The sequence below is a fragment of the Podarcis pityusensis genome (assembly GCF_964106645.2).
Source record: "Podarcis pityusensis genome assembly, chromosome: 4".
Taxonomy (NCBI): Eukaryota; Metazoa; Chordata; class Lepidosauria; order Squamata; family Lacertidae; genus Podarcis; species Podarcis pityusensis.
The window spans coordinates 87,763,906-87,777,675 of NC_138027.1; positions in this window are offsets into that span (position 1 = coordinate 87,763,906).

The window sequence follows — 13,770 nt, forward strand, 5'->3', positions numbered from 1 at the left end:
AGACTGTGCTGTTCACCTGAATGAGTGAGACTAGCTGACTCATTGCAGCATACCTGGATGGAGAGGGAGACGGGATTGGCAGTGGCAAGTTAGGTGTGGTGCAAGCAGGCTGACAGGGCCAATACAGCACTCCTGCTATTGCGTTTGCACAGCACCAACCTCCCCACTGCTGTGCCCCTCCGTCTCTCTGTCCTGCTATGGTGCAGCAACTCAACCAGATGAAGGCCAGCTGAATGGCACAGCCCCACATGTCTTTATTGCTGGGCTTTACTGTGGCCCCTTCCTGTCATTACCCGATAGATTTGAATGTGAAATAGAAGGGTTGGCATCAGTGGCATAGCATAGGTTGCCAGCACCCGGAGCCGTGCAGAAGGGGGTGGAAAACAGATGGAGTACGCATGTGCATTCAATTGCCTAATCACCCAGGAGATTGCAGCCACAGAGATAAGAAGAGTCATTTTGCTGTTTGAAGAGGTCACTTCCTAGTTCTCATGGGGAAGCTGTTTTCAACGGAGTCCAGCAATAGAAGCACGCAGCTGTATTGAGGCAGCACTGGGTGTCGAATTTTTTTGCCCCTAACAATTTTGCACCCAGGCAACTGCCCCTATGGCCCCCAACATTACGCCACCGGTTGACACAGCAATGGCAGTGGCTTGCAGAGAGTGAACAGACTATGGAATGAACCTGAACTCTAAAGGAGCACCAATTTATTCACAAACACAAAGTATTCACACACAAAGTTCTAAACTTCAGCGTTACAGTGGTACCTCGGGTTAAGAACTTAATTCGTTTCGGAGCTCCATTCTTAACCTGAAACTGTTCTTAACCTAAAGCACCACTTTAGCTAATGGGGCCTCCCGCTGCTGCCGCGCCGCTGGAGCATGATTTCTGTTCTCATCCTGAAGTAAAGTTCTTAACCCAAGGTGCTATTATGGGTTAGTGGAGTCTGTAACCTGAAGCGTCTGTAACCTGAAGCATATGTAACCCGAGGTACCACTGTACTAGATTACACCGGTCCTTTTATGCTTCCTTTTCTGATATCGGCACTATTTCCAGCAAAGTGTGATGAAGAAGATGAAAATAATGATTCAAAAGCAAAGAGCTATGAAAAGATCTGAGTGACATTGTTCCCTCGAATGGGAAGAAGGGTGATAAGTTATCTTTGATTTTTTTTTCTTCCAAAGGGCAATGGGGTGAAAGGATTTTTTTAACATACATAAATGGCGTATAAAGGGATCAGCTCCAGCAGTTGAGAAATAAACATGCTTACACCGAGTAGCAGATGAAAATTAAAATGTAAAGCGCAAAAGGCCCTGGAAACAAAATGAAGGGTTTTATACATCACAGAGAAGCGATTAAAAGCATGGTTAAGAGTTAAAATATTTCTAAGAAGCTCGTCAGCTAGATTGCAGAAAATGGTTGGCATTCAGGCAAAAATGCATAAACTGAATTAGTGTGTGGTAATGCTATGTAAAGCCGGAAAATATATAGATTAAATAAAAGGAGGCTTCAAGCAGGAAATTATTCATAAAAGAAGCAGAGCAATGCTCTGCTAAAATGGCAAATTAAAAAAAAAAGTTGCTGGTGTGCAAAAATCCAAAGGGGTCTGATACATGGAAATATAGGAGCCAACAAGGACGCAATATCTAGGGAGGCCAACCTGTGTTCCCTCCAGGTGTTCTGTTCCACATGTGATGCTGCTTCAGCGTACTTACATTTCTGATAAAAGCTACATTCCTTTTCTGAAAGCAAAATTGAACAGATTGGACTCCCAGTATTCAATGAGATTAAGGATCACTGATGTGATGGCAGTCACGTACTGCATTTAAGAAGGATGCATCCTTCAACCTGTTGTATCTTACAAGAAAGAAGTGAGCTAAGTTACAGTAGCCATCGCCACATATCATGGTAGTGAATTTCATGTCTTATCTATGTGCTCATTGGTTTGTTCCAAATCTCCCAGTATTTAATTTCACTGGAGGAGTGCCACCACCCCATGAACCCCAGGCATGAACCAACCCTGACCCAGACCAGGCCTGGTGAGCACTTAATGTTCCCAACCCCCACAGCTATAATTCGTAATGAGTCTATTTTGATTTTAATTTAATTTTAAGAGGTATTTTAATTGATTGTTTGATTCAATGTTTTAATGTATTATATATTTTGAAGTTAACCACCCTGAGCCCAGCCTGCCGGAGAGGGCAGGATATAAATAAATTTTATTATTATTATTATTATTATTATTATTATTATTATTATTATTACCATCTCATACCCTTATCCATGTGGACCTTCTGAGGGAAGCGCAGAGAGTGGCGAGACATGAACAGGCATTCTCAGTGGTGCTTCCCCATTTATGGAATGTTCTCTCCCCAAAGGGGCAGCCTGCTACCATCACTATCAGTTTTTAAAAGGTAAAGCTAAAGGGACCCCTGACCATTAGGTTCAGTCGTGACAGACTCTGGGGTTGCGGCGCTCATCTCGCTTTATTGGCCGAGGGAGCGGCCAGCATGACTAAGCCGCTTCTGGAGAACCAGAGCAGCACACGAAAACGCCGTTTACCTTCCTGCCGGAGCGGTACCTATTTACTTGCACTTTGACGTGCTTTCGAACTGCTAGGTTGGCAGGAGCTGGGACCGAACAACGGGAGCTCACCCCGTCACAGGGATTCGAACCGCCGACCTTCTGATCGGCAAGTCCTAGGCTCTGTGGTTTAACCCACAGCGCCACCCGCATCCCATTCATGTTCCTCCAGGGTTCTAGAGCTTAATTTCTTGCGTATCTTATTGGGATGGGTTTGGGTTGAATCTGTTCTCCTATCTATAGTGGTACCACGGGTTACATACGCTTCAGGTTACAGACTCCGCTAACCCAGAAATAGTGCTTCAGGTTAAGAACTTTGCTTCAGGATGAGAACAGAAATCATGCTCCGGCGGCGCGGCAGCAACAGGAGGCCCCATTAGCTAAAGTGGTGCTTCAGGTTAAGAACAGTTTCAGGTTAAGAACAGACCTCCGGAACGAATTAAGTACTTAACCCGAGGTACCACTGTATATCTATCTATCATCTGTCTATCTTCTGTCTATCATCTATCTATCTGTTTATTTGTCATCATCATCATCATCATCATCTAATCTTTTCTATCTTTTTTGTAAGCTGAAAAAAGCCACTAACAAATATATAATAAAATTATAAAGCTTGTGGTTTCATTGTTCATCTCTTGTCTGATGACCCCTAGCAAGGCATTCACCTTTTTAAACTCCTGACCAAAGGAAATTAGCCAGGACTTAAGGGCGGTGGCAGCAGCAGGGGGATCTCTACAGTTTGTGAAAATCTGGGAAACTTTCCCAGCAGACTTTGAAATATGGTCATTACTTCCTAGGCAAGGTTAACCATCAGTCTTTGATTATAAAAAGCAAGTCGGAACTTGCCAACACTGGGCCCAATTACTTCTGAAAGTACCATAAATAAGGCAGGCACCTGGAGTTTCTACAAATTAGAATGTCACCCGATAATTGCAGACTTGCTCCCAAGGGTGAATGCTGTCACTGTGGACAGAGGTTGAAATAGTCCAGGGCAAAGAATATATGTGCTCTGAGCATTTGAAAGAAAAGGGCTGTATTTTTTATTATCAGATGCATGTGATACGGAGGGAGATCACTTTGGATAAATAATTACCACAGGTGGCATAAATTATGCCTGTTTTGCAGTTCGCTTAGGAACTATACCTGCATAGACACAGACTTCTGCATCTGCATCTCTAGCTAGATTAATTATTACATGTGCAAATTGCAGCCATGATTCCTTAATTCAACCAAACAGCGTAGTCCTTTTAAAAAGCTGATATTTCACTGATCCAGCTGTTCGACAGTGGAAAACAGAGATGTTCGATTCAGTTGCCTCTACTTCATTCCTACAAAAATATGTTGTTGTCATGGACTGGTTGGACACAGAACAATGATAGGAGGAACCAGATGAAGAACAACCAGTGAAAGAAGGCTCAGAGACCAAGGAGTGGTGGTGGGACAATGATGAGTTGGCAGAGGGAGAAGAGGGAGGGGATTTTGAAGAGGAGGTGTCAGAAGATGGAGAGGAATGAAGGAATGGGTTTCCCAAACCCAAAACTGACTGTGCAGGCAGTTTGAAACTGCACCAAAATCCCTATTTTTCCTTAGCTAAAATGCTTTAACTTGAGCTCTTGAGCCAAAAACCCAGCTGTATAAACAAGTGCTCAGAGCCCTCTCCTTTATCAGTTTGTGATGGCAAGGATGGCCTTGACTGTACCAGTAGAACAGGGAAGACATGTCTGTGCCTTATCTTATATCCTGACCACAAAGACGCACAGACCCAGTCTGGGAACAGCGCCAGAGGGTGTTATTGGAGATGGTGACCTCTTGCTCCAAGATAAGAGTAGGAACAGGAAGATCCTTTTATGGTCAGAAGTATAGGAAGGAATACCCTTTTATGGTTAAGAGTGCCGGAGCAGGAACATCTGTGATGTCAACCTGCGTGTACAAGCTGACGTGGCTGGATTCCTGGGGAAGTGGGAGAGGGTGCCTGGAGGATATATATACTGCATGAAATTTCTCATTTCTTTGGACTTGCTGTGGACACACCACACAGGTGCCTTTCTGCTGTTCCGGAGAGCCGAAATAAAGAACTCTTTCTCTGAACCAACCTTCTGTGTCATTTGACTTCCTTCCTCCTGTCCGGGAGCAACGCAGACCCAAACAGTGAACTCCAATAAGGCTACAGTAACAGGGCTTAGTGAGCTAGGAGAGTGTATGGCAGAGAGAAGTCAAGAACCAGAATCAGAAGCTTAAACAAATGAACAGGATGGGGGGGGTCAAGAGGTAGAGATGAGTCATGCTAGTGAAGGGTCATGAGTATCTTCCCCTCCTGCTATGACAAGTACTCCTACCCTCCCTTCCAGGACCAGGAGAGGTATGAAAAGGGAGGAGCAATGACAGGCTGCACTCAAAGTCTTTGGTTACTTTCAAGAAGCCCTGGAGAGGAGGACACAAAGAAGGCTGTGGGGACTTTTAGTCTCAGCAACTGATTTCACAGAGTCGGACCTACAGGGTGTGAGCTGCTGTGCTCATTAGGCACATGCACACCTGCTAAGCCTATGTAGGGGTGGTGGTGGAAATGACAATTGTCAATCAGCTATTTTTCCATGTAGGGCTGAATGGAGGACACCAAAATGTATGATGGTCTGCATGGTTGTCTATAGAGAAGAACCTGCATCTTCTCAATACCCACCTCAGCTTAGAAGGTTTGGCAATATCAAAATGTATATGTGCACATAGGATGAAGATGTTTCATGAGGCATGCTACAACATATAGAATGTGAGACAGGCCAGATTCACACCACAGATTTAAAGCACATATAAAGCACATGGCTTTCCTTTCCCAAAAGAAGTATGGGAGCCATAGTTCTGCCTCACAAAGCTGCAATTATCAGTGCCCTCAACAAACTTTAGTTCCCAGGATTTTTGATGAAAGTTATGTGTTTTTAACGTGCATTAAATATGCTTTGAATGTGGGTGTGACTGCAGTTGTACTACAAGTAGGGTCATATTCAACTTTTACTCAGAGAGGAACCGCTGAAATTAATGGATAGTCATGGTCATTAATTTCCATAGGTCTACTGTATGAAAAAGTTAGTTGACTACAGCGTGTATTCTTGAGTGACATATTTAGGAACCAAAAGCTCAGAAAGAGCACTTGGAAATTGACTCTTTTATATATATATATATTCTTTTTTATTTGACACAATATTGCACCTGTATTTGAAATCAATTTTTCCCCTTCAGTCAGGTTTTACTAGAGTCAAACCCGCAGATGAAGAGGCACTAAAGTGTTAAAGTACATTAGGCTCTTGTCTCTGAGAGAATCATAGTAAAGACAAAACAATTTCATTGGAGAGGTTTGAATGATTTCTTTCACTTGGAGAATAAGGATTTAACAGCAATGAAGAATCAATATGCAAAGCCTCAGGATGACAATTTAAGCGTTTAAAGTCTACATGTGGTAATTGACAATTTTTAGGCCGTTTAAGACTGGTAAAAAGCTTCCTGCGGCTCCTTGCTCAGTTTATGTGGACAATTGCCTCTTTTCTGTTCATGGAAAATGTTGGGAAACAGAGATTATTTACAATTATTCTTGGACTTTATCCTCCATGCAGAAACGAGTATTTTCCCTGTGTTTTCCAGACAATTTGCCCAGATGGAAATTCATAGCGGTAATTGAATCACTCAGTAGCTAATACATTGGGGAAAGATTCCTAGGAGGAACGCATTACAATCCAGTGTTTCAGTTTATTTGTTTATTTAAAATATTTATTGGATGCTTTTCCTTAGGGATCAAAGAAATGAACAAAAAATAGAAGGCAAACACACACTACAAAACAAATCAAAAGAGCACAGCATATTGGTGGTTTTGTAAATGAAAGACATAGTGTTAGACGAGAGATATGGGGGAGAAATTTGGTTCACATTTTAATTCAAACCTACTATGTTTGCACTTTTGAAACCCATATGTGAAATAAAATGCAGTTATCCTCCAGATTTTGCACCCTTTTGCAATCCTGTCCTGCACACGCACGCACACACACACAAAACATGTGTACCTTAGGAAAAATTGCACACAACAATTCATACATTGGTGAAAATAGTGTACAACAATACATGCTGGAAATTATGGGAAACTGTTTGCAAAAATGCGTATATGTTAAATTACATACACAAATGTGTATAAATGGAGAAATGGGCACATATGTGAATTGCTTGGGAGAAATTCTGTTCCTTCACTGTATGTGAGGGGACGCATTTGCCATGCCCTCTTTTCCTGCAAGAAAAGGAGAGATGGATGCTCCCACAAGGACTCTCCCACATGGGATGATTTGCCCTATTGGGGAGAAGTAGAGATCAGGCTATTTAAGCCCACTTCATACTACACTCTCCCCTCTTCTCATTGAAACCCTCCGACCCCTTTTCCAGTGTGACCTCTGCTAGCTGTTTTGTTTGTGGGGACTGAATAGGAATTTTGGGGGTGACACTAACTGGCCTGTGGCACTTTTTTCTCTATTTCACGCTGTTGGGAGTTGTCCGCATGGCTGGAGTGGTGCTTTGTTTGAATTTCGCTAATTGGCATTTGGTATGGGTGGGTGAGTGGATCTGGGGAAATATTCAACTATTACAGTTGTACCTCTAGTTACGAACTTAATTCGTTCCAGGGGTCCATTCTTAACCTGAAACTGTTCTTAACTAGAGGCGTGCTTTCGTTAATGATGCCTCTTGCTGCCGCTGCGCCGCTGGCACACGATTTCCGTTCTCATCCTGGGGCAAAGTTCTCAACCTAAGGTAACTCTTCCAAGTTAGCGGAGTTTGTAACCTGAAGTGTTTGTAACCTGAGGCGTTTGTAACTCGAGATACTGCAGCTAGTCTTTGGGTCTGTCAGGTTCATCGGGGTAAATGTTGGCCAACGTTCAGATTCATATACCCAAGGTGTACGCAGTGAGAGTGGAGACGTTTCCTCAGGCCTTATACTGTATGTTCCTAAAATGAGGCTGGCAGCTGGCTCAGGAAATGGAAGAGTTGAAATCCTCCCATCAATCTATCTCTGCCTGGATCTCATTGGCTTTGGTTAATGTCAGCAATGAACCAGCTCCAAGTGAAGGTTTGCAGCCAACTGCAGAAAGCACCCAGGAACAGAGAGGCTTAGATGTTAGTCAGGCAGGGGAGCGCCAGCAGCTGCAGACTTCGACTATTCCTGACCTTGACGGGTAGGCTGATAAGGCAGTAGCTGAGAGCAGGCTAGAACACAGCCAAAGCTCGCAGGAAACACAAATAGGAGAGAATAGATTCAGAATCAGCCTTTCAGACCAGGAAGAGGTTGAAGCTGATCATCCACTAAGTCTGAAGAGTCAGTGAATGGGAGGGCTGCTAGATAGGAAGCAAAACAAGAGACATAAGTGTCATAAGTTCAATATCTTCTGTTGACGCCGGAAGAAGTCTTCAGAAGGGTCATCTTGAGTAATAATGCCTAAGGCTTTGTCAGAGCTGTCTGGAGCTATCTGTTTGTTTTTGCAATAAATCCTCCTCCTTAATTATCTACGCTTACTGTGTTATCAAGCTGGGAACCTGGACTCAAGACAGTTAATTTCGTTGAATTATTCTGATTGCAGATTCTGTGGTTGTTATATATTAACAAACATGACCTGTTACCCATCTTTCTTGTATGAAGTCTTCCTGGGTATGTTTGCAAATTTAGCATTAAGCTCAGTTTCTACATTGTAAGAATAATTGGGGCAGATCACCAAAGAGGATGCATGCTTCTGGAACTCATACTGTCTCCTATGCTTCCTCCCAACCATCCTCCATCAGTTATTGAGAAACAAAAGAGGAGAGGGTTTTTTTGTGAAATGCTTGTGGGTCTAGTACAGGTCCTCCCCCCTTACTTTATTTTTGAGGTGGTTGAGAGGTTTTTGTGAATGTCCTGTCTATGAATCTTCTCACCAGAGGTCTGTACCGTGCAACCTCCCGAGGTGCTCTCACTTCAGTCTAGTGGGAGACATCTTGAGATATCCAATGGACCTTCCCCCTCCCCTACCAGCCAGGAATCCTAAATCACCAGAGATCCTGGAAAGAGCTGGAAAAATCTTCCTTGGAAGGGGTGGGAAACCCTACAGCACCTTTGGCCACCTTAAAAAATAAACTCAAAATTCTGCACCCATCAAAAGTCTAAAGAAATTCTCAAGTGCCTTGAAAATGCAGAAAAATGGAAGCCTTTCAGCATGAAGAAAGAAGTCTGAGAAACATGAGGACAGATATTGCCACACCACAAACATTGCCATCCAGTTGTCTTGCCTCAATGTGTGATGGTGCTGGGAGGAGCCAAATGAATTTGGATGTGATGTGAAATGTGGGTCACTTCATCACCTATCTATCTGCATTGCCTCTTTGCACAAGTATTGTGTGAAGAGGGCTATTGTGGCATGTGTTTTGCTTTATGGCATATTATCAGGGGAGAGTGGAGAATGCTGAAATCTGCTTTCCATGGCCTTCACTCAGTTTGCAAAATGTCTAGCTCTGGCCATAGATTTACATTAAAATTTGTCATTTTTTTTACTCATTTCTGGTTTTTTTCAATTCACCAAGAGTCTAATAATAATTTGGACAACAAGAAAACAGTAATAACCACTGGCCTTTTGTAGCCTCCCTGGTCCATCCATTTCACGACACTGGCATCATTCAGTCACAACGTGCCTTCTGAAAAATGTGCAGCGTGGATTTTATATGTGTCCTTATCGCATCAGCTTTTCTAAATTGCTTCCACGCAGCCTGAGGTGATTTCACCTTTTTAACTTCCGCCTTTCATTTCTCAGTAATGTACCCATTGAGGCAATTTCCCACCCACATGCACATTGAACAGAACATTGTTGTGGTCAACATTGCTGTAACCTGACAGTGTTAAGCCATGCACCAGCTCATTTGGGATGAAGTCAAAAGTCACATTTCCTCTTGTTGGCTCTATAATGTATAGCTGCAAGGCACACAAATGTTTTATAATATTTCTACTCTTCTCCCCCGTGATATGACTTGACATCCCCTCCCCCTGCAGGACCTCCTCAGTCAACCCTAGGACAGTTGATGCAACTCACTATTATTGTTGTAATTGTCTCCTTTTGCTGCTTCACTTAAGCTTTTATTCATTCCAGGTGACGAAACAGTACATTCCTCTGCTCCAGGCCTGCATAAGTCCCATTCTGTGCCCAATAAGCACGGGATGCCTTTGCCCAGCGGCGCTGTGGCCCATAGATTGCAGCAAAATACTGGGCAAAGTATTCTCTGTGTGATGGGCTCATGGGAAAAAGCTGTCCCATGAGCCCTTGCTGGAGAGGCTGCTTCCCTTGGAGCTCACAGCAATTTTGCTTCGAGAACTTCCAACCCCCACCTTCGGGTTAGAGCCTTCACTGAGAGAGTAGGGGTCACTGGTTGACAGGGCCAGAAAGGATCCCCCCCCCTTTCAACCTGACTGGCACTTGGTTGGGGTTTTTTTTGCCCTTTCCTTCAGTGAAATTATGGCTTTCTTTTGTTAGCCGGAAGGACATTGTTTGTCAGGATCAGCATAATATGGGGGGGGGGGTAAGAACCCTGAGGGGAGGATTGACCACAGCAAACCCAAGCATGGGTTCGGTATCTGTTTGGTTGGAATCTGCACCCTGGTTCCCCTGTGACACCTTGCTTGCTTGGCTTGCACCACCGCAAAGTTCAACACTGGCCAACTCCCGTCATACAGGTTTGGAGCGATCCAAACCCAGCGGATCCATTCCATCAAACATGGGGCTTGTGGACTGATAAACTGACCCAGGGACCCCATGCCATGCCAACCCTTGCCCTGCCTTCTGCTGTCAATAAAGAATTGGCCTGATTTTATCCCATCACAGTTGTACAGTTTGATTATTTTGCTGCTCTCATGGGTCACATAATGTGCCTGCCTAGGCAAATTGTGGCTAGGGATGTCAGAGAATTCTGATGCAAATGGAAACAGAAGTGGGGGGGGGGGGGGATGATTCACTTAGTCGTCCCATGTCTGGAACAGAAATCAATCCAGTGAATACAATTGGCATTTGCTGTTGTTGTTTATTTTAGTTCCCAAACAATGTATAACAGATTATGCTCCCTCCACACTTTGCATTGTGTTTCCTTTACATTCAAATGAATGGGGTGGAATAATGTAATTCATGTAACACATAATTAGTTATATAAATTAAGTAAGTTGCATAATTTCGCCATAGTGGGTAGTGAAATGAATAACAGAGGTTTTTGGTAGAAGACAAACTTTGAACTATACTTTCTCATTGGGCTACATTCCCATTGATTGCTATATTCATAAATCAGCTCCAGAGCTGTGGAATGCAGAAGAAAATGACTTTGGGAAAAGAGAGGTGGTCTAAAAGAAGATGCTTCTTTCATCAGTAACATTCCCTTACCTTGGTGAGATCTGGGGGTGCATAACGGTCCCGTTAGGAGCCAGTGAGAGATGCTTCAATAGATTTAATAAGCCTGGTTTTGTATCTCAATGACTTTACTGTCTCCGACTGTGCATTAAAAGTTAGTGTATGCAGTCCTTAAGCCTGGTTGATTCATATTGCTAATGGAATAACCCTACTGAGGAAAACCTATCGAATGACTCTTAAAGATAAGTGTTCATGAAAACCACAGAGGGATGTACAATCTGCGCCTAACTATATGAAACATATGGTAATTGCAGCTGCCAGTTTTCAAGGGAGTGTAAGGCCATTCACAGCTCTCCCTTGCAATTCACTCACCCCCAGCTTGCCACACATTAGCACTTAACATGATATATTAGCAGCCCAGTTGCTTGAACAAATTTAACTAGCATGATACCGGGAAGAAAAGTATGCAAGAGATTACTATTGCAGTTGCTAAGAAGTAGTTAACTAGTTTTAATTTCTGAAAACGTTGCTCAGCAAAAGCACTGGATTCAATCAAGCCAGAATCAAGAACTCTTAACTGCATCTTAAATCTGGCTGATGGCCTTTGGCAACTAAGAATCAATGCAGCCCTTTCAATGCAGTTTTTGTTCGTCTCTTCCCTACACACTTAAACTGTGTTATGAATGATTAAAATAAATACAGATGAGATGGGCTGATTGGTCCTCATTTGAGCTGAAAGACAGGGCTGCACTGCCTCACCTCTCCCTTAGGTTCAGCCAGGTGAAATGACTCTTTGTGGAGACATTTATGGGAAGGGATCCAAAATGCCATTGGTTATGGATCAATCAATGGATGGCTTGTGCTGTCTCACACCTGTCACTCACAGCTGGGCTGTGTAGTTTGATTCTACCTACACAGCTGACTTTGCTATGTAACTTTGCCAGCACACCAGGAAGAAGAGTCAAGACAACAAAATGTGGATAATAGGTTATATTTGTTAAATATAAGAACTTGAGGATCTGCAAAACAAATTCATTTGTCAGATTCAACTAATGTAACCGAATCCAATTAAGTCCAGCCAGGTGTTCATTAATTGTTGTTGTTTAGTTGTTTAGTCATGTCCAACTCTTTGTGACCCCATGGACCAGAGCACGCCAGGCACTCCTGTCTTCCACTGCCTCCCGCAGTTTGGTCAGACTCATGTTAGTAGCTTTGAGAACACTGTCCAACCATCTCATCCTCTGTCGTCCCCTTCTCCTTGTGCCCTTAATCTTTCCCAACATCAGGGTCTTTTCCAGGGAGTCTTCTCTTCTCATGAGGTGGCCAATTAATGAGGTGGTTCATTAATAGCTGGGTGTAATTTCTACCCCCATCACCTGGGCAAGTTAACAGTCTCACACTGTGTGCACACAGCAAGGCTTCCTAAGATTCCTCCCTGCTGCATGGACCTTGGATTTAACAGTGCTATTTTTCTAGAAAAAGAGGTACCAGAAATCACCATTAATGCCTCCCTTGTTCTCTTAGAATGGCAATAGCGTCCACCTGAGAGGTGCTGGAACTGAGTTCTGGTGAGCTCCAGCTGAAAATGAAGTTTGACTCCCACAGCATCTCCCACAGCACACTCCATTGTCTGTCAAGACAGGCAGATTCCAGCAGCAAAATGTTGAGCACCTCTGTGTCTTTTTTGGTCATATATATGTTTGTGTGTGTATGGTTCATTTGTACTTGTCCAACCTAGTATCAACCCAATGTACCAGCATCAGTGGGTTTTGGAAAGATTCAGGGTATTCCAAGAAAAATAATAATTTCTTGCCTACCCATCATCCTATATTCCCCCCAAAATAAACTATAGCATTAAAAAAAGTTTTAAGAATTACAATTAAAAATACAATCACAAAAATATGGGTGTAAGCATACATCCTTCTGTCTTAGGCTCGTTACTAGGGTGTGTGGAGTGTAAATGCTCTAATATGTATATGGTTTTACTGACAAATATGTGACCCTACCCAGACTTATATTAAGGTGAATTATGAAGCTCTGAACTGTATTCTATGATCACAGATCTCTCTCTCTCTCCCTCTCTCTCTCTCTCTCTCTCTCTCTCTCACCATACACACACACACCTTTCCTTCCTGGTCAGCCCCCTCCTTGTGGAATTCTAGTGTCATCAGGACTAACTGGGTTTGATTGAAAAATCAGCAGTAACATTAGATAGAACACAGGTTTGTTTGTTTTTTAATATGAACCCAATCCCTGTCTCTCTCCCAGCCTCACAACCAAGTGACTCAAAGTAAATTTTCAAACTTCCCAGGACTTCCTGACCTTCAGTGCATTATGCCACTGGAGACAATTATGTAATTCACAGAGTATGAAGCCGTTTGAACGGTGCACTCAAAGGACACCTGGCCTATATGGCATACTGGATTAAATGATTCTCAAACTTTGCTCTTTTCAGAACCAGCATGCTAGTAAGTTATGTGCCATTAAGACCTTTTGTTAAGGGTCCTGTAGCTAGCGACACAGCCTTGGGAACACAGTAGGTGCTTATCCTTTGTTGTGAGCAATTGCTGGCTGCATATTATTCAGGCAAGCAAACATCTATATGCCATTGAACTTTACAAAATGTCCTAACATATAACAGCAGGAAAGCTTTTTTTTACAAGCTAAAGTACATATCAAAAAGAAAAAAAAGAGGAGAAAAAAGCTAAACTGTTGTGTTGCTTCTAGAAACCAAAAAAAGTAAAACTAGCTGATCGTGGGAAAATAAGATGGGATTTTGGATTAATATCAGATTTGAGATGAACTTCTT